This window comes from Tamandua tetradactyla, chromosome 22, assembly GCF_023851605.1.
Source record: "Tamandua tetradactyla isolate mTamTet1 chromosome 22, mTamTet1.pri, whole genome shotgun sequence".
NCBI classification, from domain to species: Eukaryota; Metazoa; Chordata; class Mammalia; order Pilosa; family Myrmecophagidae; genus Tamandua; species Tamandua tetradactyla.
Window position 1 is genome coordinate 14,030,683 of NC_135348.1, and position 26,558 is coordinate 14,057,240.

The following is a 26,558-nucleotide window of genomic DNA, read 5'->3' on the forward strand; positions in this document are numbered from 1 at the left end:
AGAAATACTCATTCACTCACTTGTTTGCTTTGCAATGCATCCAATAAATGCACAAGAAGAATTATCAAAATTGGATACAAAGGGCAAATCACCATGGGACAATGCTGCCAAGGAAACATCAAGAATGCCTGCCTGGGGAGCCTGTCCTAGAAGGCGTTATTTGCAAATGTCATGGGACATAATTTGGCTCCAAAGAGGAGGACTGGCATTCCCCACAGGGCAGATGATGGGTGGAATGTGTCTGATAGATGCTGGGGTGGAAGTGTGTCACCAGGCATGAAGAACGGGAGCCAGGCCTGTGCTCTCCCACTGAAAAGGTTTCTCATATCACTTCTCAGGGAGAAGATGAAAGCTGCAATTTGAAGGTGACAGACATCCTTGTGAATTCTGAAGGACCCAAATTTTCTAACCCACACCATGGAAACTCACCCTTAAGGCCGAATTTGTGAGCAATGCTGAACTCATCCATCTTTACACCTGTGATCAAAAGCTGACCAGCAATATTTCATAGGGTTGCCTCTATGAAACTTATTCCTGAAAGGATAGGCTAAGCCTGCTTAAAATAAGGCCTAAAAGTCACCCCCGAGAGAACCTCTTTGGTTGCTCAGATGTAGCATCTCTCTTTCTCTCTCTAAGCTGATATGGCAAGTGAACTCACTGCCCTCCCCCTCTTCATGGGACATGTCTCCCAGGGATGTAAATCTCTCTGGCAATGTAGGGCAGAAATCCCGGGATGAGATGGGACCTGGCATCAAGGGATTGAGAAAACTTTCTTGATGACAGGGGTAAGAGAGAAATGAGACAAAATAAAGTGTCAGTGGCTGAGAGATTTCAAACAGAGTTGAGAGGTTATCCTGGAGGTTATTCTTATGCATTATATAGATGTCCCCTTTTTAATTTATGGTGTATTGGAGTGGCTGGAAGAAAGTACCTGCTTTGTAGAACTGTGTTCCAGCAGTCTTGTTTCTTGAAGACGATTGTATAATGATATAGCTTTTGCAATGTAACTGTGTGATTATGAAAACCTTGTGTCTGAGGCCCCTTTTAACTAGGGTATGAACAGATAAGTAGAAAATATGGATAAAAAATAAATAATAAGGGGAACAAAAGTTAAATAAATTGGGTAGATGGAAATACTAGTGGTCAATGAGAGGGAAGGGTGAGGGATATGCTATGTATGAGTTTTTTCTTTTTTATTTCTTTTTCTGGAGTGATGCAAACATTCAAAAAAATGATCATGGCTATGAATACGCAACTATGTGATGATATTGTGAGCCACTGATTGTACACCATGTATGGAATGTTTGCATCTTGAGAATGTTTGTATGTTTTTACGTGTTTTATTAATAAAAATATTTAAAAAAAAAAAAAAAAGCTGGCCCAGGCCACATTCAGGGAGAGCAAAGCTCTCCTCAAAATGCCCAAAGGACTTCTCATCACTTATGCTACTCCTTACCCTCTCTCCCCTGTTGAGCTAAAAGCTGCACCCAAGGTAAATACCTCTTGATTCACCCATTCCCTCCTGGAAGCCCATCCCTAGGCACAGACGTCCTCCACTGCAGACATTGCATCACTGAGTATACTATGTGCTTTGCCTTAGTCTCCCATTGAATCCCATGAGGCAGGCTTTATTGTTATCCTCATTTTATACACGAAGAAGCCAAAGCTCAGAAAAGCTAAGAAACTTGCCCAAGGTAAGACCAACCTAAGTAATGGAGTTGGAGCTAAGAACACAGATCTGAAAAGTTCTGATAATCAACTGATTTGCTCCTGCCAGGTGTCCTAGTCGCCGCTCAGCATGTACTTGCTTGACTCTAGTCTTGACCTGCTTCCTTGTTCCATCACTGGGTACACTTTGCTCTTTCTTGCTCACATCAGAGCCCAGCATTCCAGGTCCTCTGTTCTGGCTGGGTTTCCCACACACGGTGCCCACTCAGGGGTGCTGATCTGGCTCCTCCAGTCCCACTTGTGCTTGCACATCAGTCTTTCCCTCTGCCCATCCCTTCAGAAAGCAACTTGGAGTATTATCTGCTCGATTCCTAGGTTCACCTTTGCCATAGGTTCCGATATCACATCACCCTTTTTCCTTCTTCTACAGCCTTCTACACAATCATGCCTTACCCTTGGGTCCAGCTCAGGTTCCCAGAACCTGTGCTCAGAGCTGGGGCCTCTGCACAATCCACATCACTATTCCAACCCTGGCCACTCTCACAGGGCAGCCCTCCACACCCTCACACCGTCCCTCCTTGGCAGCGGACTTCCTTCTACTTGACACAGGCCCTCGAGGAGCATTTACAGTGCAGTGGGGAAATGGGGCATTGTCATAGGAAATGCGAAGTCATAAAAGCAAGTCCGAGAGGTGAGAAGCAGCCCCTGTGTCCCGTTCAGTGAAGGTAACAGTCCATGAGGCCTGTGAGCTCAGGGAGAGAGGGATGGCATTGGACCTGCACAGCCAGGAGCCCCCTGGAGGAAATGGAATACGTGGCAGCATCATGCAGAGGGGCATAGGAGCTGGGACCAGACACATGGGCCATTCCTTTCTTTCACCCACCCACCAGTCCATCCATCCATCCAATCTTTAACAAGAACTAATTGTGCCCCAGGTGCCATGCTGGGTGCTGGAGATAGAGCAGTGAACCCAGCTCCCTGAGGAGCTTCATTTCCAGTGGGGAAATAATACAATCACGTAAACAAGATGATTGCAGCCCAGAACGCTGCTTTCAAGGAATAACCAGTGTGTTGCAATAGAGGTACCGGGGTTTGGTCCTTTTATGTGATATGGTCAGAAGAGGCACCCTGAAGGTGACATTTGAAGGAAGAAAAGCAGCTGGCTGTGTGAATTGCTGTGGGGGGTCCATAGCGGAGGGAACAGCAAGCACGATAGCTCTGAGGTAGGGCAACAGATTTTGAAACGAGGAACAGAAAAGAGGCCAGTGTGGCTGGAAGAAAGTAAGTAGCATTCGTTTATAAATTAACTCAAGAATCAAATTATGCTGAAACAACTATTGGACTTTGGAAGAAAGCCACAAAATCATAAAAGGAACCATGTGGCGTTTGGTTGCCCCCTAAATACTGAACTCTGGCCACACAACGCTAATGCTGAGTGGGCGCTTACTGTCCGGCAGGCCCTGTGCTCTGTGCCTTTATTTCCATGTATTAACTCCCTAAACCCCAATAACAAATCCTATGAGGTATGTGCAGTTTATAGACCTGAAAACCGAGTCACACAGGACACGCCACCCAAGGTCCCACAGCTGAGGAGTGGTACGGGAGATTTGAGCCCAGGGAGTCACCACCACCAGCTTCCTTGCATCTCCTTCTCCTAGTCTGTGGGAGGTTACATCAAGAAGCCTGTCTTGGACTCTGGACTCTGCATTCCCATTTCCAAGCCCTACAACATAAAAGAAAAAAAATGCAGTGCCTGTGAATATGATGGTGTCTCACTGTGGCCTCAGGAGCCCCACCTTTTGATGCCTGAGCCTCTTCCTGCCTCACCTCTAATGTTGAATCAAGGGACTGCCCCCTCCTTTCCTTCTATCACTTAATACCTCTCAGAGGGTCTCAGTTCTCTCACCGTGGAGGATGCCAAGGGCTGAGGTGGGTAGGAGCCTAGCTCAGTCCTTTCTGCTTCCCCTTCAAAGATGGAAGAAAGGACTGGAGGAAAGGATGAGGCAGAGCTGTTAATTAACACATGTGAAAAATGGGCATTCACACACCATTTTCTAGAACATGCCCATTTCTAAAAGCAAAGTAGACCATTGCTAGGTCCCAGGGTAGGAAGTAAGGGCCAGGCAACTGCCTGGAGAGTCCAAACCCCTTGTCTCCTGACACCTGTGGAGCACCTTCTCCAGGCCAGGGCCCCTTTCAGAGTCCCTGGGGAGACAAGGGAGAAAGCAGCAGGAGCAAGAGAGAGGCAGGGTGTGAGCAGGTAAACAGGCCACCCTGTGCCTGCTTACCCCAGCCCTGGTGGGCACAGGGGTTGGGATTGACCCCAAACAAGAAGATCAGGGTGTCAGGGCCTCATCACATCCCACTTTCTGTGTCCTGAGTGTGTTTGACCCAATAACACATACATCTCACCCTGGAACCCGAGGAAGGGCTGGAAGCCGGAGCTGTCTGCAGACTGGAAGACGGTGGAGTCAGCAGCCTCTCCTGGTATCAGAGGTCTTTGTTTATGGTAATTCTACCTGGTCTGTCCCCTGGGACAGGAAAGGCAAGCAAGCCCTCGTTCTGTTTAAATGGCTGTCACGGTCAGACTCATGGTCCCCTGGAACCCGTCCTCTATCCTGACTCTTGTGATCAGAGCCCAGAGGGCAGCTAGGACTCTTCTTTCCCTTGCCTGCTTTGTAAAGGGCTTCCATTGAGGATCATGGCTAATGCTAACTCCCTGGACTCAAGTCCCACCCATTCCATGAGTCGTTTGGTTAAGTCACTGAACGGCTAGGGGCTTCGGAGTCCTCATCTATTGGTATCCACCTCAAAGAGTTAGAAAGATACAGAAGTTGGTACTTAGAACAGTGCCAGGCTCACTATGTAAGAGTTAGCGCTTATGATTATTACAATTATAAGCACCTGTTACAGGTGCACGGGTGGTTCAGTGGTAGAATGCTCGCCTTTCATATGGGAGACCCCGCTCTGATTCCAGGACCATGCACCCCACAGAAAACAAAAATAAAATAAGCACTTATTCCTAAGTTCTTCTTCCTTGGTCCTTCTCACTTTTTGGACCCGTGGCAAATTCAGAGGTGGGCTGGGCAGGTTCATCACCTCATTCTGCAGCTCTTTGGGACACCTGAGACCTGTGTAGAGGCACAACTTTTCCTTTTTATTTTTTCAGTAACTTTATTTTTTTGCAGATTTTATTGAGATATATTCACTTATCATATAATCCTTCCATCATCACCTAGTTGTGCAGTCAACATCATTCTCAATTTTAGACCATTTTCATTGCTCCAAGAAAGAAAATTATCAGCTAGATAAAAAGACTAAAACACTCCATACCTCATATTGCCCTTATTATTGACCTCTAGTATTGGTGTGGTACACCACTTACTGTTGATGAAAGATTTTTAAGGTGTTACTGTGAACCATAGTCTGTAGTTTGCAATGGGTGTTTTCCCCCATACACCACCCTACTATTAACTCTTTGTAACAGTGTCATACATTTGTACTAGTTCATGCAAGAATTAATTTAAATTAGTGTTAATCAGTGACATACATGACTCTAAACAACCTGTTTTAACCAAATTCATCTACAATATGGCACTATTCTTTATTCCCAATAATCAGCTATCCTCACCCCATACCTATTTCCAAATCTTTTAAGTTCAACCTTGTTATACATTCTGAATATATTAGGTAACTGCTCCCCCTTCTCTAGCGTCTGTCTATCTCTAGGTATCCTATATTCTACATTTTAAGACTCTGAGTTTACATATTCTAGTTAGTTCATATCAGGGAAATCATACAATAGCTGCCCTTTTGTGTTTGACTTATTTCCCTCAGCATTATGTCCTCAAGGCTCACCAATGTTGACACATGCTTCAGGGCCTCATTTGTTTTTATTGCTGTATAATATTCGATTGTATGTATGCACCACATTTTCTTTATCCATTCATTGGTTGACAGGATAACTTGGGTTATTTCCATGTTCTGGCAATGGTGAATAACGCCACCATGAACACTGGCGTGCAAATCTCTGTTCATATCCCTGCTCTCAGATCTTCTGGGTGTATACCAAGTAGTGGAATTGCCAGGTCATAGGGCAATTCAATATTTAGTTTTCTGAGGAACCACGAAACCATCTTTCACAGCTGCTGTACCATTTTACACTCCCACCAGCAGTGAATAAGTGTTCCTATTTCCCCACATCCTCTCCAACACTTGCAGTTTCCTATTTACTTAATAGCAGCCATTCTTATAGGTGTGAGATGTTATCACACTTTGGTTTTGATTTGCATTTCCCTAGCAGCTAATGATGATGAGCATCTTTTCATGTGCTTTTTAGCCATTTGTATTTCCACTGAGGAAATAAATGTCTGTTTTCACTCTTTTTTTTAAATGCAATTTTATTGAGATATAGGTACATACCATATAACCATCCAAAGTGTACAATCAGTGGTCACAGTATCACCATATAATTGTGCATTCATCACCAAAATCAGTTTTTGAATGTTTTCATTACCAAAAAGACCATATAAGAATAAAAATAAAAAATAAAGATGAAAAAAAAAAAAACCCCAAACATCCCATGCTCCTTATCTTCCCTATTATTCATTTATTTTTTTGTCATTTTTAAAACTCATCTGTCCACGCACTGGATAAAGGGATGTCAGCCACAAGATATTCACAATCACACAATCACACTGTAGAAGTTATATAGTTGTAGGGTGCATGGGTGGTTCAGTGGTAGAATGTTCACCTTTCATGCAGGGGACCTGGGTTCAATTCCCGGATCATGCACCTGCTCCCCCCCCCCCCCCAAAAAAGCTATATAGTTGTAAAATGTCTTCAAGAATCAAGGCCACTGGAATACAGCTCAACGGTTTCAGGTATTTCCTTCTAGCTATTCTAATAGACTAAACTAAAAAGGGATATCTATACAATGCATAAGAATAATCTCCAGAATGACCTCTCAACTCTATTTGAAATCTCTCAGCCTCTTTGTTTCACTTCTCTTCCCTCTTTTGGTCAAGAAGCTTTCTCAATCCCGTGATGCTGGGTCCAGGCTCATACCCAGGACTCATGTTCCACTTGCCAGGGAGATTTACATCCCTGGAGTCATGTCCCACAAAGTGGGTATGGCAGTGAGTTTACTTGCCGAACTGACTTTAAGAGAGAAGCCACATCTGAGTAACAAAAGAGGTTTTCTGAGGGTAACTCTTAGGCATCATTATAACTAGATTTGCCTTTTCTTCTTTTCACTCTTTTGACAAATTCCTTTGAAGCACAGAAGTGTCAATCTTGAAGGTTTCCCATTTATCTATTTTTTTCTTTTATTACTTGTGCTTTTGAGTGTAAGGCCTAAGAAGCTACCTCCTATCACTATGAAGATGTTTCCCTTTATTTTCTTCTAGGAGTTTTATGGTACTGGCTCTTGTATTTAGGTCTCTGAACTACTTTCAGTTAATTTTTGTTTAGGGTGTGAGATATGGCTCCTCTTTCATTCCTTTGTATATGGATGTCCAGTTCTCCCAGCACCATTTATCGAAGAGGTCATTCTGTTCTAGTTCAGTGAATTTAGGGGCCTTGTAAAATATCAAATTACCATAGATCTGACGGTCTATTTCTGAACTCTCAATTCTATTCCATTGATCAAAATGTCTATCTTTGTGCCAGTACCATGCTGTTTTGACCACTGTGGCTTTATAATATGCTTTAGAGTCAGGAAATGTAAGTTCTTCCACTTCATTCTTCATTTTCAGGATTTTTTTTTTTACTATTTGAGACCCCTGACCTTTCCAAATAACTTGATAACTAACTTTTCCAATTCTTCCAAGTAGGCTATTGGAATTTTCATTGGCCATTGCATTGAATCTATAGATTAATTTGGGTAGAATTGACATCTCAATGACATTTAGCCTTCCTATTCATGAACACAGAATGTCTTTCCTCCTATTTAGAGCTTTGATTTCTTTAAGAAATCAAAGAGCTTTTTTGTAGTTTTCTGAGTGTAGGTCCTTTACATCCTAAGTTAAGTGTATTCCTAGATATTTGATTCTTCTAGTTGCTGCTGTGAAGGGAATTTTTTTCTTGATTGCCTCCTTGGTTAGCTCATTACTAGTGTATAGAAACACCACTGATTTTTGTGGGTTGATCTTGTATCCTGCCATTTTGCTGAATTTGTTTATTAGCTCAAGTAGTTTGGTGGTAGATTTCTCAGGATTCTCCAAATGTAGGAACATGTCATCTGAAAATAATGAGTTTTATTTCTTTTTCTTGCCTAATTGCTCTCACCAGACCCTCTAAGCGCAATATTGAATAACAGTGGTGATACTGGGCATCCTTGTCTCATTCACAATCTTAGCGGGAAAATTTTCATCTCTCACTATCGAGTATATGCCCTTTATGATATTGAGGAGATTTCCTTCAATTCCTACCACTCGAAGTGTTTTTTATCAAGAAAGGATGGTGTATTTCATTGAATGTCTTTTCAGCATTAAAAGAGATGCTCATGAGTTTTTTTCCCTTTTGATTTGTTAATGTGGTTAATTGATTTTCTTGTGTTGCACCACTCTTGCATGCCTGGAATAAACCCCACTCGGTTGTGGTGTATAATTCTTTTATTGTGCCATTGGATTAGATTTGCAAGTGTTTCCTTGAGAATTTTTGCCTCTATATTCATTAGGGAGGTTGGCCTGTAGTTTTCCTTTCTTGTAGTAACTTTATTAGGTTTTGATATTGGAGTGATGTTAGCTTCATAGCAAGAGTTAGGTAATGTTGCCTTTTCTTCAGTTTTTTGGAAGCATTTGAACAGAAATGAAGTTAATTCTTCTTGGAATGTTTGATAAAATTTCCCTGTGAAGACTGCTGACCCTGGGCTTTTCTTCAGGGAGGTTTTTGGTGACTGATTGAACCTCTTTACTTATGATTTGATTTGTTGAGATCTTCTATTTCTCCTCAAGTCAGTAGAAGATGGTCGTGTATTTCTAAGAGATTGTGCATTTCATCTAAGTTGCCTACTTTGTTGGCATAGCGTTCTATGCAGTACCCTCTTATGATCTTTTTATTTCTTCTGGATCTGTGGTAATGATTTCCTTCACATTTTTGATTTTATTATTTGCATCTTCTCTCTTTTATACTTTGTCAGTCTAGCTAAGGGTTTGTCAATCTTGTTGATCTTCTCAAAGAACCAACTTTTGGTTTTATTGAGTCTCTCTATAGTTTTTTTTTGTTCTCCTGTTCATCTACTTCTGCTTTACTCCTTATTTCCTTTCTTCTACTTGCTTTAAGGTCAGTTTGTGGCTTTTTCTCTAGTTTCTTCAGTTGGTCAGTTAGGCCTTTGGTTTTAGCTCTTCTCCTTTTTAATGTAGGCATTTAGAGCTATAAATTTCACTCTCAGCACTGCCGTTGCTGCATGCGTAAGTTTTGATATGCTGTAGTCTTGTTTTCATTAGTCTCCATAAACTTACTGATCCTTCTTTGCAGCTTCTTCTTTGACCCACTGATTGTTAAGGCTGTGTTGTTTAAACTCCATATGTTTGCGGAAGTTCCAATTCTTCTGTGGTTATTGATTTCCAACTTCAGTCCATTGTGATGGGAGAATAATTTCAATCTTTTAAAAATTAAGACCTATTTTGTGCTCCAGTATATAATCTATCTTGGAGAATGTTCCATAAGCACTTGAGAAGAATGTATATCCTACTGTTTTGGGATGTAATGATCTATATAGGTCTGTTAGGTCTAATTCATTTATATTATTTAGAAAAAATACGGAATATTTCACAAATTTGCACGTCATCCTTGTGCAGGCACCATGCTAATCCTCTCTGTAACATTCCACTGTAAGTATATGTGCTGCTGAAGTAAGTGCCACACTTTTATTTTTTTCTTTTAATGCCTGGTTCTTCCTGGGAGCTAATGGATTTCCTCTGTTCCACTATAAATATTTCTCTTAGCTTTCAAATTAGGCTTTTCTTTTTAGGACACATGTATCCTCAGCCTGCAGGGCAATGCTTGACACAGAGTAGGCACTTGATTTATACTTTGGGAATGAATGATTGAGTGAATGAAGGAAGTTCTCTGTGGGATGCCTAAAGGAGTTGGCAGAGGATTGGTCGGTATTTTTCCCAAAGTACTATTAAATATATATATATATCTGGGAAAGACTGCAGCACTGAAAACTTGTCTTTCAAAGGCTGTGTGTTCTGACAGCTATGATGTGGCACCAGGAATTGGGAGATCTCACCTCTGCTTCCTGCCATATTCCCAAATAGCTGCATGACTCAAGTCTGTCTGGAGCCCCAGCTTTTCTGATAAGAATACCAGCATCCTGGGAGAATGGTAACAATTAATGAGCTGGCATCTGAAATGTGCCATGAATTTCGCAATAGAAGCCTTTTATTTTTTTTACTACAAAGCAAAATTATTTAAACTGTATGAAAAATACACAGCAAATGGGGCTGTTAATTTGATAAAGACAATCCCTTTGCTTAGTTAACTTCATAGAGGCAACGCTGCAATGCGAACATTTAGCTCTCCGAGGAGAAAGCAAATCCATTTCATTCACTACAGGTTTTAAGAGGATAGTGAAAATATCTGTCCTCATCTCTTCACCAGTTTAAACAAAATTCTATTTAGTATTCTGGAATTTGACATGGTTTGGAAGAGAACCCCAGGGCTGCAGCAGTCCTTGTTCAGTTAACCATATAGATCCGGCAATAAAAATCTTACAATTAAAGATGGTCCTCATCCTAAACCCAGCAGCAGCTGGAAGTCTGCTTTAAAGGCCCTGCTGGGAGTGTCACAGTAGGCTGGTGATGGCACCGAGGTTTACCCACAATCTCCATGCTCCACTCTTGCTGGGGTATTGTCACAATGAGGTGGTTGATTTTCTAAAAATTTCTTTAAATGAAAAGTCTCCAGTGCCAACACACCTTCCCAGATAATGCTGCAGCTTCCAAATTCAGCCACATGAAAAAAATCTCGTCATTTTGCTGAAACATCTTCTGTGAGATACAAAATGAGCAAAGTCCAGAATTACACTTTGAGAATGGAGCTAGAGGCAGGTGAGTGTGGGCTTTGCAACCCAAAAGCATGTCTTGGAACAGCATTTGCCAAGGAGGGCTGCGTGGGCGGGAAGCACAAGACGAAAATAAATAAAAATAAAAAAACTTGGTGAAATAAGTCTGGGAGACTCTGAGTTAGATTTCCTTACTGCAGGACTTCTCAGAGCCTTTACTGTACTGACATATATCGTGACACTGTAGGAGAAGCTTATAGTATGAATGATTCCCACATTTATTTTATTTTTTAAACTAAAAGTTGCCTCAAGGCCAGCATCTCAAGGAACTAGATATACCACTTATTAGCACAGCAAACTTTTCCACAAACCAGATCTCTTTAACCTCTATTAACTATTAAAAAAAAACAAAAAACATTACTTTGGTTTCCATGTAAGCACAGGAGGCTGCCAACAGAAATGAAAATCTTTATTGTGACTCAAATCTTTCTGCTTTTTTAAATTGTTATTATTTCCCCAGTTTGTCCTTTTAGATGAGCTATATGAGAGATTAATCTTCAGGAAAAGTAATTGGGCATTGGCAAGTGGGCCTCTTACAAGTCTCTAGAGTTTGACTGGCTGAAAGGAGGTAATGGTAACTGTTTTTTTGAAATGGCAGAAGATTACAGAGGCTACAAATATCACCTACTGCATTGACCAAACTGCATTAATATGGCAGGACCAGCCTGATGTCCCAGTTAGATTCTTGGGGTCACCAGCTTTGTGGAGGCTTCCAGGGCACAGCTGCAAGGCTACAGTGTCTTTCTTTTTTTTTTTGTTCCCCCTATTATTTATTTTTATTCCATATGTTCTAATCGTCTGTTGACGAGGTAGATAAAAGGAGCATCAGACACAAGGTTTTCACAATCATACAGTCACATTGTGATAGCTGTATCATTATTCAATCATCCTCAAGAAACATGGCTACTGGAACACAGCTCTACATTTTCAGGCAGTTCCTTCCAGCCTCTCCATTGCATCTTGAATAACAAGATGATAGCTAATTGATGCATAAGAATAACCTCCAGGATAACCTCTCGACTCTGTTTGGAATCTCTCAGCCATTGACACTTTGTCTCATTTCACTCTTCCCCCTTTTTGCAGTGTCTTTCTTAAGGTGACTTGACTTAGTAGAGGTTGCTAATTGTTCTCCCCTTCTTCCATGGGTTAAAAAACCCCTGATTTTTAGGTGGACCCATGAATGCCTAGAATAAAGAGTTCATCTCCTAGTTTCCCTTTAATGGTGGCCATGATACTATATTTTGGCCAATGAATTGTACTTGGAAATATTGAATGACAACTTCCAGAAAACCCTGTCTTAGGACAGCTGACATGGCCATTTCCTCCTCCCCCTTTCCTCAAGGATCCCTCTTCTTGATGGCTAGAACCTGGAAAAATGGCTGGCGCATGAGCAGCTGTTTTGGACCATGAGGTGGAAGCCATTTGCTGAGGACACCCAAGCAACAAAAAAAATGAAGCCTAGACCCCAACAACATTATGAACTGGGCTTTTCACCTCTGAATCCCTTTTATATGAGAGGGAAACAAATTTCACCCTTGATTAAGTTATTGTTATTACGGACTTTCGATTGCAAAGCTGGATTTTCTTATCTGATAGAAAGCACTTTAAAAAGCCAAAAGCCTTTTTTATTGGGAAGTAATTTCAAATTTATAGAAAAGTTGCAGGAATAGTTCAAAGAACTATGGTATACACTTTATCCAAATTTACAAATAATATTTTCCCATATTTGCTTTATCATTTTCAATCCCTCTATGTCTCTCTTTCTCTCCACATATACACACACATACACACACAGAGAATCTCTAAAACCATTTTAGAGGGCGCTGTATACATCATGCCCCTTTACTCTTAAATACCTCCAGTGTATTTCCCAAGAACAAGGACAAAGAATTTCCTACATAACCACAGTGATCAAATTCAGGGATTTTAACATGTCTCAGATACCACTTTTTAAGGAATAGGTTCTTTAAAAAAGACAAAGAAAATATAAATGAAAGAAAAATCACATTGTTTGCATACTTAGCCTATAACCACTCTTACCTCCCTATTCTTCAAAATTCACAAATCTACCTTTTTCCTGCTGCAGAGCACAGAAGTAGTAGGCTCCTGCAGGCAGCAGCTTCCCCAGTGTGTTTCCCTAGATTTCCCAGCCAACCCCCTTCTCTGGTTACTCTCTAATCCTGCATCCAGGAGTTCTGCTTTTTCCTGTCACAGTGTGGCCACTCATTAATTGGCAGCCCTTAGAAATTCTCACCTATGCAGAAGTCAAGAGGACAAACTATCCAGTTGTGTGCACTGTTTCCAATAAATGCCTGATGGAATCAATACACTAGAAAAAAAACTGCACCAGCACTTGAAATAGAGGTGGGAACATTTACTACTTAAGCCTTCAGAATGTAACCAGCCATTCAATAGTTGCTTGAGTTTTGTTCAATTGACATCTTGCCATGCATTTGATAACGGTAACCCACCTGTCCAGAGAGGGCCTGGAAAAGCTCAGATCCCTTCTCTCTCTGTACAGCTTGAGTCTCGGCACCAGTTCCGGGCTCTTATCGCCAGCTGGGAAGGGAAGGGAAGAGAAAGGAAGGGAAGGGAAAGCAACGCTTTCTGCCAAATGAAATGCATCTACTGCCCTTTCAGAAAAGGCCACTGTCTTTGAGCAATTGCTGGCACATCGTCCAACTGATTTGGAATCAACGTGGGGAGAAAAAGAAATAAAATCAGAGCGAGGGCAAGTGCATCCACCAGGACGCGAGCAGTCGTTAAAACCTCTCGGATGTCCTGCTGCCGCTGCTAGGTGGATTTCCAAAATCAGGCCCTCTGGACACCCCTTACTGGGACGCTGCCATTGGTAAAGGTTGACGAGCTCAGAGTGGGAACAGATTTCCCGCCAAGCTGCTTCAGGTCGGAAGGTGAGAGAAGCAGCGTGGCACAGAGCGAGGAGGAGGGCGCGCCAACCCGAGCACGGTTAGCAGCCGGCCACTCCCACCGTGCCATCTGGGACCTCTCGCTCGGCCCCTCCTGTGGCCAGGATGAGAATGCATTTCTTTTTAGGGCTTTGGGCCTGAAATCGGGGGTGCACCAACCCTCAGCCTCGGGCGCAGTCGCTAAAGTGGCTCTGGCGTGTGCATTGCGTGTGCGCCCGGGAGGGAGCGTTTGCACGCTGGTACCCAGATCTGGAGAGTCGTTTTTCACGCCAACCACGGCCCCGTACGTTCCGCTGGTGAGGAAGTTTCAATAGACAGGCTCGGGGCGGGCCGCGGTGGCTCAGCAGGCAGACTTCCCGCCTGCCATGCCTGAGACCCGGGTTTGATTCCCGGCGCCTGCCCATGCAACAACAACAAAAACACTAGGCTAACACCATGGTTTTGCACTATGCTCAGGATAAACCCCATTCTCCTTGCAGTCCCAGCGCACCAGGCTCCCCGCGAGGCGTCCCCGGCGGGCGGTGCTCTGCCGCGCCCCGGGCTGCTCCGTCTTCAATCACCGACGTCCTTGCGGTGCCCAGCCCCGGGCCCTCGTCCTTTCCCTCCACCTGGAACGTCCCTTCCTAGGGCCTCGTTACCGAGGGCGTCTCCTTGGCCTGTCTTTCTCAAACTACCGCACCGTAAGAGTGCCGCCTCCTTGGTCTGAGCCGGGTTTTCTCCCCGCGCCCCAGCAAACGGGCCACGTGAGACCTCGAGAGCTCGCACCCGGGGCGTGGGGCGGCCCCTGGCTGGCAGCCAATACAGAGGTGTGCCCTGCACCAATTGTGATGTAACCCGGAATCCCATCTACACAGACACCATTCCAGAAGCCATTCCCGAAAGTTGGGCAGCATCGATTCCCTTCCAAAATTGTTTCCAAAGTCAGTTTAAAAATCATTATAATGAGTAAACGCAGTGGTTTCTCCAAAAAAAAAAAAAAAAAACCCACAAAAAGAGCAATGGGATTTTCATAAAAGGGGCGGGAGTGGGGGAAGGAGGTGAGACTATTATAGAAAATTATAAGTAATATTTGTGTTATATTTTATATATTTGTTTTATATTTGCATAGTATATTTGCATTATATTATGGAAAAATACAACCAAATGTCATGTGCATGTAATTTCTGTTCTGACTCCACAAACTGTTAAAAGTCACTTTTGAGGCAATCAATTTGAATATGGACTAGGTATTAGATGATATTTTTAAACTATTGTTAATGTTAGATATGATAATTGCATGGTGGTTACTTTTTAAGTCTTTGTTACTTATCCTTATAGAGGTATTTGCAGGTAAAACGACATATCTTGGATTTCCTTTAAAATAAAATACATCAGCAAACACAAAGCATAGAATAAAGGTGAGGGAGGGAACAAGGTTGGCAAAACAATAATTATGGAAACTGGGTTTAGATTCATAGAAGTTTGCTATGCTATTCTTTCTACTTTTGTGCAATTTTGAAATTTTCCATAAGAATTTTTTTTTAAAGTCACTGAATCCACAATCTCATACTCTTGAACCAAGATGTACCATTTTTTCTCCATTAATCAGTTCAATGCATATTTATTAAAACTCTGCCATGGTAAACGTTGTGATAGGAATTTTGAGAGGTTCAGAGCTATATGAAACTATTATCAAAGTTCAACTATTTTTAAACATGTAAGTGGTTCATGTTTGATCACTTGGGCATAGAAAACTCTAACCCTTCCCAGACAGTAGGTATGGTGTTAAACCCTTGGAATTTGGAGTTAAACAGCCTCCGTTCTAAAACTAGCTATGCCCCTTAACAGGGGATCTTGGACAAGCCACCTAATTTTTCTAAGCCTCAGTTTCCTCATTTTAAAAAGAAAAAGCAGCTAATAGTAGTACTGAGTTCATGGGGGGTGGTTTTGGAGAATTAAATATGATTATAATAACCCTCATCATGCACCTGCCACTTGGTCAGGAGATAACAACTAACACTGTTATCTGGTTATGGGCAGCTCACCAGTGGTCCTTGTGTCATTAGACAAAGGGCAGCTGTGGCTCTGAATAAGGACGAAGGGCTTAGTGAGGGAAGGAAAGCTGGTTTCACCCCTTCCCTCCCACACTGGACTGTCTTTGTAAGGTTCTATCTGTCCAACTTATATCCTGCCCCAGAATAGGTTTCCCAGACCCATCCAGATCCCTGCTGAATTTCCCAAGAATACTAATCTCAGAGTTTGCCTGCAATGTAGCATGTGGGTGAGTGTGCTCAGTACTCAAAAAGCATTTGCTTGATGTTGACCTAGCTTGTGTTTGGGAGTTGCTGTGGCATTACTGCAGGGTAAACAAAACAACAGCAGAAACATCTATGCAGCAGATGCTTGACAACTAATTCCCCTTTCACCTCTTCCCTTCACACCCACTCTGCCTCTTGACCCTGCACGCTGAAGCACCCCCGGCCGAGGTCTGTTCACCATCACACGGAGTGCCATTCTGAGCACTAGAGGAATACTGAAAAAGCCCATTGATTTATTTTTAAAATGTATTCTCATTTCTCCTAAAAGATGGTAATAGCGGTGGCACAAATGCATTAGTATAGATTAATTTACTTGTTTCACTCTGGATGAAAGTTATTTTATCACTGGGCTTGATTAAAACATCTTGCTTTGTCTTCTTCTACTAATGGCAAGGCTAATGCTGTCAGCTCCAACAGCCATGACATTTACTTCAGCACGGATTTTGCTATGCAACGGACTGATGCGTCCCATCCACATCTCAGCTGCAGGCGCCACGAAAGCTTCCCTGGACGGTCAGACATGTGCACATCTGTTTATTCAGCCACAGGTGATGCAAGAATGTGCCCTTGTGTGTGGCTCCCATCCCAGGGAAGCACGTGCCGCATTCATTCAGGATGCTGTGTGCATGGGAGATGGACATGGGCTCATGCATACCGTGTTTCGGTATGGAGATATGCCACACAGAGACATCTGGTAATCACTAAAACAATCATAGAAACCCATTTTAATAACAGACTGTCTGGAAGGCTAGAGAAATACAAAGTCGGTTGCAGTTTATCAGTGAACCTTCACCAATATGACAATGTTTACGAATGCTGTTTAAGAATTTTTTTAGTAATACATCACATCAATACATATACACACATATTTACATTTACACAGACACACAAATATATATATATATATATACTCAAATTTATGTATACACACACACACACACATATATATATATGACTTGAATCACACCAGAGAAATGGAAGGTCAAAAAATGTTAAACCAAATAGGCAAGTGAAGTTAAATTTTGGCTTTCTCTTTTTTGGCATGGGCTGGCTCTGGGAATTGAACTAGTGTCGCCAGCATGGCAGGCAAGAACTCCGCCCCTGAGCCACCATTGCACCACCCTTTCTTTTTTTTGGCATGAAGTTAAATTTAAAAAAAAATTTATTTATTAATTTAAAAAAATTAAGAATAATGAAGTTAAATTTTATATACCAAAGTAAATCATAGGAAGTAGGGAATATTATACAATTTGCCTTTGAGTAATCCGATAACTGACTGTTGCCCAAAAAACAAGTATAGGCATCATCAGATGAAGCAAACAGGATACGTCAAGTCCATACATCTAAGCATTGCATGAGTAAATTTTTTGAGGGAGGCCAGTTACATCATATTTTCTTTAAAGAATCAGCCTGTAATTTTGGGCCCAACTGAGTCATGAATAGCAATCTCTCTGATCTTCAATATATACTGATTTCTTGAAGAGAACAAGGTACCTTCATTGCCTACAGAATTTATATCAGATAAAAGTCTAAGAATTTTGAATAAGTGCTACATTAGAGCTGGGACTAATGAACACTTCGAGGATGTATTTTAAATACCTTTTAGTAATGCAATTAAATGAACCATTAACTACTTCAATACTTTCTCATTTAAGTAACATTATTTTATATCTTTAAACCTACACAACTGTTTCATCTGCTAAAATGGAAAATTAGCATAGTATTTTATTTCAAAGAAAGGTTCTGTAGTTTTAATCTCCATCAATCATGATTTTCTAATATGTGTATTTTAAGGTCATTTTTCTTGTAATTCTATGCTTCCCTCTGTTTGCCTTATGGTAACTGTATTGCAATACATATTTTTCCCTTACTTTCAAAAGCAATATATGCTCTTTGTAAAAATTCAGTTATCACCTATTATAGTACCACACAGAGATGATTCCTTAATAATTTAGCATCATGCCAGTTATCTTCTAGATAAACATATTTATTATTAAAACAGTTTATTTAAACAGAATAATGCACAGTAATTTATAACTTCATTTGTCTTCTTAGCAATAATATATGATGGATAACTTTATGGAAATATATAGTTCTTATAGGCTATTATATATAGGCATACATAATATATTATATATAATAGACCATTGTTAATGGTTGCGTAGTATACTATTTTATAGATGTAGCATAATTTAACTAATCCCTAATGTGGGTAAATTAGAATATAGATAAATGCTACAAAAACTCCCCTTGCAATTTTTCCCTATTTAAAAGCCTTTCTCAAAGGGAGTGCAAGGGTAGTTCAGTGGCAGAATTCTCACCTGCCATGTGGGAGACCTGGGTTAGTTTCCCAGCCCATGCACTTCCCAAATAAAGAAGCAAACAAATGAAAAACCAAACAAACAAAATTTCAACAAATGGTGCTACAATAAGGGAATATTCACATGGAAAAAGAAAGAAATGTGACCGCTGCCATACAGGAGACAAAAAAAAAAAAAAAACTTCATTTATAGGTACTGTCTGTTTTTATTTTTCTGTTTCTTATCACCATCGATAAATTGAGAATTAAGTAAATAACAAGGACACTGGCAAAGACACCTCACCAAAAGCCTACACGAACCCTGGAAAGCACATCCTTGTACCTTTTGTGTTACTCAAACACCTACATATTTTAATTTTTTCTGTGCTTCAGAGCTAGAAATCTGCAGAAGGGAAGTTCTGGGAAATTCTGGGAAGGATTTAGGACCTTTTCTAACTAACACAAGCTCTGCAGGCCTAGCCCACTGGGGGACAGAAACCCAGTCTTCTCTCTTAATGATGCGATGCTTGTGAAGTGGACTAAAGGCTGCACTTGCCCTTCCTGTGCCTTTTCTCCAGCCTGTTCTCCTCCCACTTACTCTGGGGAGGCTGGAAGCACTCCCTGAACCCCCATAGACTTACACTAATCCCCGGAAAAAAAGGAATTGAGGAAATTAGAAATATCCTGTGCTAATTCTAAGTATGACCTGAAATCAACTTGTTAAAGACTCCAAAGGTAAAAGTCAAGGTCTGAAAATTAAATAAGATTTCAAAATAAACATTGTTTCCTTGACATTTTGTTGGACAGCTTTTGACCCTCTCGTAACACAAAATTTTCATTCAGGCCTTTTCCCATGTCACAATCTGCCATTGCATCACACTGTGTCACAGTCTATCTTTCAATGGGCTATTTGTTGAGAGAGATTTTTCCTTTCCTTATTGCCAAATTCTGTGGACAATGACTTACTTCAGTGGGAAACACTATTCGATTTTCACAGACATATCATATGTGCCATTGTATTCCTTTGTGCTTTCATTGGTTTGGTGTGTTAAAAAAAGAAAGCTTTTTTTTTTCAATAAGGAAAAAAAATAGCACAGGATAAAGTGAAATGAAATCCAAATGTGCTCCCTGCTTCTCTGCGCACTGTTTTGACCTTTAGTGTGTGGGGACCTCAATGGCAGGATTTGACCAAGGTCATGCAGCCAGTAACTGGTATAGCCAAGATTTGAACCCAGACATTCTGGCTACAAAGTCCATCTTCTTGATATCACCATATGGTTGATTCTGCCACGTGCCACCCAGCCAGGCTTTTGGTGAGGTGTCTTTGCCAGTGTCCTTGTTATTTATTTAAGTCTCAATTTATCTATGGTGATAAGAAACAGAAAAAATATAGACAGGTGCTTATAAATAAAGCATTTTTTTTTGGTATCCTGTATGGCAGGGGTCACATTTCATTCTTTTTCCATGTGAGTATTCCCTTATCGCAGCAAGCAAAACTTTAAAAAATGAATAGCGTCTGCTCTGGAAAAGACATTTAATCTGAGATCTCTGGACACACCTTTGGAAGGTGGAGGCACAAAAATGAAAGCTGGGGATTAAGCTGAAGGCTTCACACCTTTCAGTCCCTTAGTTACATGGAAATCAATTTTTTCCACCCCAAGCAGAAATATTCTTAGTATTTCTTTCTAAAGAAAGACAATTCGAAGATCAGTCCATATGGTGCAACGTTGAGTTAACCATAGCCCAAGAAAAAGAGAATCGAGGAGCTAAAAGGGGGGAACTTAGCAAAATAAAAATAGAGAATACTTTCCCAGAAATGAAAAGCATGAATTTCCAGATTTAAAAGACCCAAGTGCCCAAAATAATTCATGAAAAAAAACCCAAACCAACCAAACAAACATAAGCTGCCCAAATCATGGCAAGTTGCTGTGACTACATAAGGAGGGAAAAAACAGTTCACATTGAAGGAAATGGAGAGTGGGAATAAGAGAGGACTTCCCCGGCACAACAGGAAAAGGTAGAAGGCAATGAAGCAGCCTTAAAAATTCTGAGGAAAAATTGCTTTTGATTGAAGGTTCTATACCCAGCCAAACTATCAAGTGTGAGGGCAAAATAAAGACATCTTCAGATATGCAAGAATTCAAAAATTCCCTTCCATGTACATTTTCTTAAGAAGCTACTGGAGGATGAAATATATAACTAAACCAAGAAAGAAAAAAACACAGGGGTCCAGGAGAAGAGAATCCAACTTAGGAGAATGACAAAACCAAGTCCAAAGACCTCAGCACCCCAGCGCTGGAGAAAAATACCTGTCCAGAGTGGAATGGGTCAGAGGCCCAAGAGAGAAATAGTTCAGAGGGGACAGGGACAAGTGGTACACATAAAGTATTTGAAAGTTTTTTAATGAAAAAAAATTAATACTCATATCACCTGTCTGTTAGAGCACTGAAAAAACATTAACAACAGGCACATAGAAAATAAAAGTTTAAAAAAGAGGTCATCATAAGCCCTGGGAAAAACAAAATGCAGTCTATAAAATGAAACATTATTATAGTAAGCTACTTGGCTCAGCAATAACAATATTTTCCCATAAGTCAATGGTGACTTAATCAAAACTGTTAGTATTTGTGGGGAGAGAAAACAATGTGGGAGAGAGAACCAAGTTCTAACTACTAAGACTTAAGGTCAATAGATAATGCCTAAAGTCATCAGTAACCATAGCTGATTATACACAAGGAAATCTCAGGAAGGATGTATGAGAGGCTGGTGACACTGCTTGCCCCCAGAAAAAGAGTTAAGGACAGATACTTTTCATTGTTTTTACCTGTTTTCCTTTTGAATTTTGAATGATGTAACAGTATTACCTAGTTGAATTTTTTTTAACAGAAGTAGTACAAAAGAAATAGTAGAAAGGGGATACTTTTTAGAAACACGGAAGCACCTAACAGAAAAATGACTAAGAGAATTGAAAGGGTCGTCTTTACCGGGGAAGATTGGGAGATGGAGAGCAGAAAGATAACGGATGGCTATATCTAGATATAAGCTTTGGAAATACTATTTGTTTTTCAAAATTAAGTGCATCATGCTCCTCAATATGATACATGTCCAATGATGCCAAATGATTTTATTATTTCGCTGTTTTTTTTTCTTGTAAGTCAAGTATCTTATGCAGTCAATTTAATAAAGAAAAAGTCAAACTGTTAAAAAAATTAATCAATTTAATAAAGAAAAAGTCAAACTGTTAAAAAAAATTAAGTGCATCTGTCTTGAAAGCTGTGTTCTAGACTGGATGAGTATTTTGTTCTAGACTTCTTTCCCTCTTTTGGTAGGGACTCTTAAGATTTTTAATGATTTCCAATAAGTAATGGTTTTTATTCAAATTTTTTGGTGCTTTGGTGCAGAGATGGGGTGAGGGGTGAGTGGTTTGAAGAATAATTCAGTACACTCTAATAGACCTTTTCACATTGTGAAGTTATTGCTGGTTATGGCATGCCAATTTGGGGCTGGAAGATGCAATGTCAGTTTCCGGATCTTGTCTCGTCTTATCACCCATCAGAATCTGTCTCAGGATTACTTGCTTTTTTCTCAGTACTCAAGTCAGAACTTGGCTTTTCCTTGTTAGTATAACTTCATTACTGAGTGTCCATATATTTCGGGGTTGAATGTAAGAGTCCATCTTAAAGTTTCTTCAGTAATTGGATGATGTAAATTGCTTCTTTTTAAAAAGAAACTTTGCTTACAAATGATTTTTCCCTTGCTTGCCTAGATTTTTAACACAGAATTTGTTAAAAGGATCACTTTTGTCCATCGCCTTTCAGATTTTCAGAGTGGTTCGTCTCAACTTTTAAAACGTATCTCAGTCCTTTTGCTCTGTTCCAGCTGGTAATTTGAACACAGAGATGCTCTTACAAAAGAAGTGTCATACAAATTTGGAGACGGAAAAAGATACTGGTTTTTGAGAAAGCAGGATTCACCCAAAACTGAAGAATAATTAACTGTAAGGATTGGAAGGAGGACACTAAACAGAGCCCTTTCAAACAGATCAATTTAGTATTGGCTGAAAAGATATGGTGCAATCATTTATGTACGTTTTTAAAAATTTGCACTTATAAAACATATTTTTACTAAAACATCAAGAGGGGAAAATTTTTATTTGAGAAAATCCTCCCAAATTTGATTCATTTCTTCTTCCTTACAGCATGAGTATAATTATCAGCGACATTAAATTGACTATTTAACTTGCTTTGGGTTAGGAATTACTGTGTAATTTATTAATCTATGATTCTCATAACATTCAGTGTAGAAGTAGCCAGAGTTCCTGAAACAAAAAGGGAGATCATGGGCGGGCTACAGTGGCTCAGCGGCAAGAATGCTTGCCTGCCACGCCAGAGGACCCGGGTTCGATTCCCGGTGCCTGCCCATGTAAAAAAAAAAAAAATAGAAGGGAGATCATATGACATTGAATGTAATTTCAAAGCAAGAACTTTAAATCTGAGAATACCTGAATACTTCTCAGGGATTTGTGTATGCGTGTGTGTATACATAAGTGTATATATATATATATATATATATGTACACACACAGAGAAATATACAGTGTTCTGATATTATACATACATATGCATATTGCACCATTTTTATTTATTGACAAAATAAATTTAAAATTCAGAAAATGGGGTGTTCTTGTTTAAAAATAGCGTTTGAAGCCAACTATTTGTATCTAAAATTCACTGTAGCACATGGTGTCCTACTGTTCTGTTTGCTGTTTGTATTACAGCGGTCTACAGACTTCGTGTTGGCATAGTTTCTGTAAAAAGAATTAAAAAATCAGAATGGTAGAAAAACTAAGTCTATGTATTTTTTGTTTAGGCGTGCATTTATTATATATCCTCTAAAGCGGTGGTTTGTTTTCACTGTTGCTCTGCCATAGGATACAAAGCAATGATTATACATTGAGTATATCATCACAGTTTCTTTTCTCTTCCCACGAAATAAATTTGGGCAAAAGATGAAAACAACAAAAAAAATTAAGTGCATGTATTTATAGAAATAAAAAGCAATTTAGACAATATTTGAATATGACAGTTCATTTTGAGGGGGAAGTTAGCTTAACTGTGCTGGTAACCCAAATCAGGTGAAAGAAAATTTGCTGCAGTAAGAAATTTGTGCAGACGTCAACTGTAGGTGAACAAAATGCTAATGGCCTTGATAATGGTTCCCCCTCCCCCCCAGAAAACCTTCCCTGAAAAACATTCAGTCTAGAATGGATTTTTATGTGAGTAACAAAAATAAATACAACTGAAATTCTGAAGCCAAGGCATGTTTCCCAAGCTTCTTCATAGCACACGTTTTAAGATGTAAATCGAGAAAACTGTGATCCAGAATACATGACCTAAGTTATGATTTTGGAGAATCAATTTACAAGTTTCAGTAATCTAGAAGAACCACCTAAACGCATTAAATAAACCAAACAAAATAGTCTGAAATACTGTCGTATACACTCAGATAGCATAAAAGTTATTTTTTAATGTAACTTCTTACACTTTTCTTGGCATTATACTTCCAAAAAAACCTTACCCCTTAGAGAGACACCCTTTCCATTCCTCAATTCTGGAGAGCATGGTACAAGTTCCAAACCTGTTCTTTTACTTCACTTGACCAAAGGGTAACTGATCACATGGGCACAAGTAGTCAAAGGAAGGCTCACCTAAGGGTCAAATTCAGTACTCTGTTGGAGCTGACTTACAGGAAAGAAGAGCCCTTTCTATTAGTCAGGTGCCAATTTTTAAATTTTTTTTTGTTGTATAATATAACATATACACAAAGCAAAGAAAGAAAAAAGCAATAGTTTTCAAAGCACTCTTCAACAAATAGTTACATAATAGGGGAAACAAATGTTAAAATAAATTTAGTAGATTGAAATGCTAGTGATGAATGAAAGGGAGGGATAAGGGGTATGATATGTACGTATTTTTTTCTGTTTTCTTTTTATTTCTTTTTCTGAATTGATGCAAATGTTCTAAGAAATGATCACGATGATGCGTATACAACTGTGTGATGATATTGTGAGTTATTGATTAAATAATAAGAATGGAATGATCATATGGTAAGAATGTTTGTGTTTGGATGTGGCTATGTATCATAAATAAAAATTTAAAAGGTAAAAACAAAAAAGAAACAAACAAAAAACAAGTAGTTACAGGACAGATCCCAGAGTTTGTCATGGGCTACCATACCTTCATCTCAGATTTTTCCCTCTAAATGCTCCAGAACATTGGAGGCTGGAAGGAATATATATTTTTTATCATCACTTTTTTTTTTCTTTTTTGTGAAAAATAACATATATACAAAAAAGCAATAAATTTCAAAGCACAGCACAACAATTAGTTGTAGAACAGATCTCAGAGTTTGGTATGGGTTACAATTCCACAATTTTAGGTGCTTACTCCTAGCTGCTCTAAGATACCAGAGATTAAAATATGAATGTAATGATTAAGCAATCATACTCATTGTCTACCTTCTCTGTATAACTCCACTATCACATTTGCTCTTTCTGTCCCACTCTTTAGGGCCATTCTAACTTTTTCATGTTGGAAGGGCTGTCAATAATAAGGGGCAGGGAGGTAGAACTAGCTGATGTTCTGGAGAGGCAGGTGTCATTTTAACTAAAGTCTACAATGATAAAGACCAGTGCCTGTCATCCCATTTACTCTGTCAATATTCAGAATCTACTGCTTCTCTTTTAGTCATTCACCCATTGAAACAAATATTTACTGAGCATGTACTACATGCCAAGCAGTAAGCTAAGTGCCAAGCTAAAGAGTTAAAACTAAGTCTTTGTCCTTGAAGGTCTAGGAATTTGGCAATAATGACAACAAATAGTGTGTTGGCAGCTTTGACAGCCAACAGAGAGAATGTGGACATGAATTCCATTTAGAAGCTTTAGGCTTCATTGGGCTTATTCACGATCAGGGCCTGATCAAGTTTGTGTATGGACTTGTTTTTTCCAGTCTTGCCTTTTCTGTTTTTTGTGTGGTTTTTTTTTTTTCTCCTAGTGGATGGAAGGTACCGGTGAAGTACTGCAACTTTCCATTTCCTAATAAGTCAGCTGCAGAAAACAATGGTGCCTTTCTTTGCTGGTGGTCCATGGAGCATCCATTACTTACACTTTTATGTGGATCTTAGACATAGTTTTCCACCTTGGAATACTGCCCAATGTTCAGTCATCTAGGAAATTTGCTGGACCCTCCTTGTAGTCATTGGCTTATAAAAACTAGATGATACAAAGGAAACCAACAAGTTTGCTAGTCTTGTCTGTGAGAGTTCTTTTTATTTATTTATATTTATTAAACACACCAACATACAAACACAAACATTCTTACCATATGATCATTCCACTCTACATATGTAATAAGCATACAAACATTCTTGACATATAAACATTCTATATCTGGTATACAATCTATGGCTCACAATATCATCATATAGTTGCATATTCATCACCATAATCATTTTTTTGAACGTTTGTATCTCTCCAGCAAAAGAAAGGAAAAAGAAAAAAGAAAAAACTCTACATGCCATATCCCTTACCCCTCCCTCTCACTGATCACTAGTATTGCAATCTACTCAATTGATTTTAACCTTTGCTCACCCATTATCTGTTTTTTTATTTAAAAAAATTTTTTTAAATTAATTTTTTACTTTTATAAAAAATATGACAAGAAACACAATCTTTAACATATGATCATTCCGTTCTATATATATAATCAGTAATTCACAATATCATCACATAGTTGCATATTCATCATCATCATGATCATTTCCTAGAACATTTGCATCAATTCAGAAAAATAAAAGGACAACAGAAAAAGAAATAAAACGAAAACAGGAAAAAAAATTATACATACCATACCCTTACCCCTCCCTTTCATTGATCACTAGCATTTCAAACTAAATTTATTTTGACACTTGTTCCCCCTATTATTCATTTTTATTCCATATGTTCTACTCATCTGTTGACAATGTAGACAAAAGGAGCATCAGACACAAGGTTTTGTGAGAGTTCTTTGAACAGGAACCATTCACTAACCAGGGAACTCTAGCAAAACCCAAACTGGGGAACAGAATATTTTAAGGGATTCTGCTGTGCGTTATGTCATATGTAGAGTTCAATGCAAAGAGCAGTGGCTCGAAAGTCAGACTGATCTGATTAAACTCCCGTGCCTGCTTCTTAAGGGCTGGTGACCTTGGAGAATTTATTCAATTTCTCTGAGCCTCAGATTTTTCACCTCCAAA

At 39.7% G+C, this 26,558-nt stretch overlaps 1 protein-coding gene and 1 non-coding gene across 2 annotated transcripts in view; both read right to left on the bottom strand.

Moving 5' to 3' along the window:
• The window catches only part of TRIM2 (tripartite motif containing 2), a 214,828-nt gene that overhangs the window by 177,195 nt on the left and 11,075 nt on the right, over positions 1-26,558 (bottom strand). The window lies entirely within an intron of this gene.
• LOC143666421 (U6 spliceosomal RNA) lies at positions 9,426-9,532 on the bottom strand. Its single transcript, XR_013167620.1, has one exon. It is a non-coding gene; the product is annotated as a U6 spliceosomal RNA (small nuclear RNA).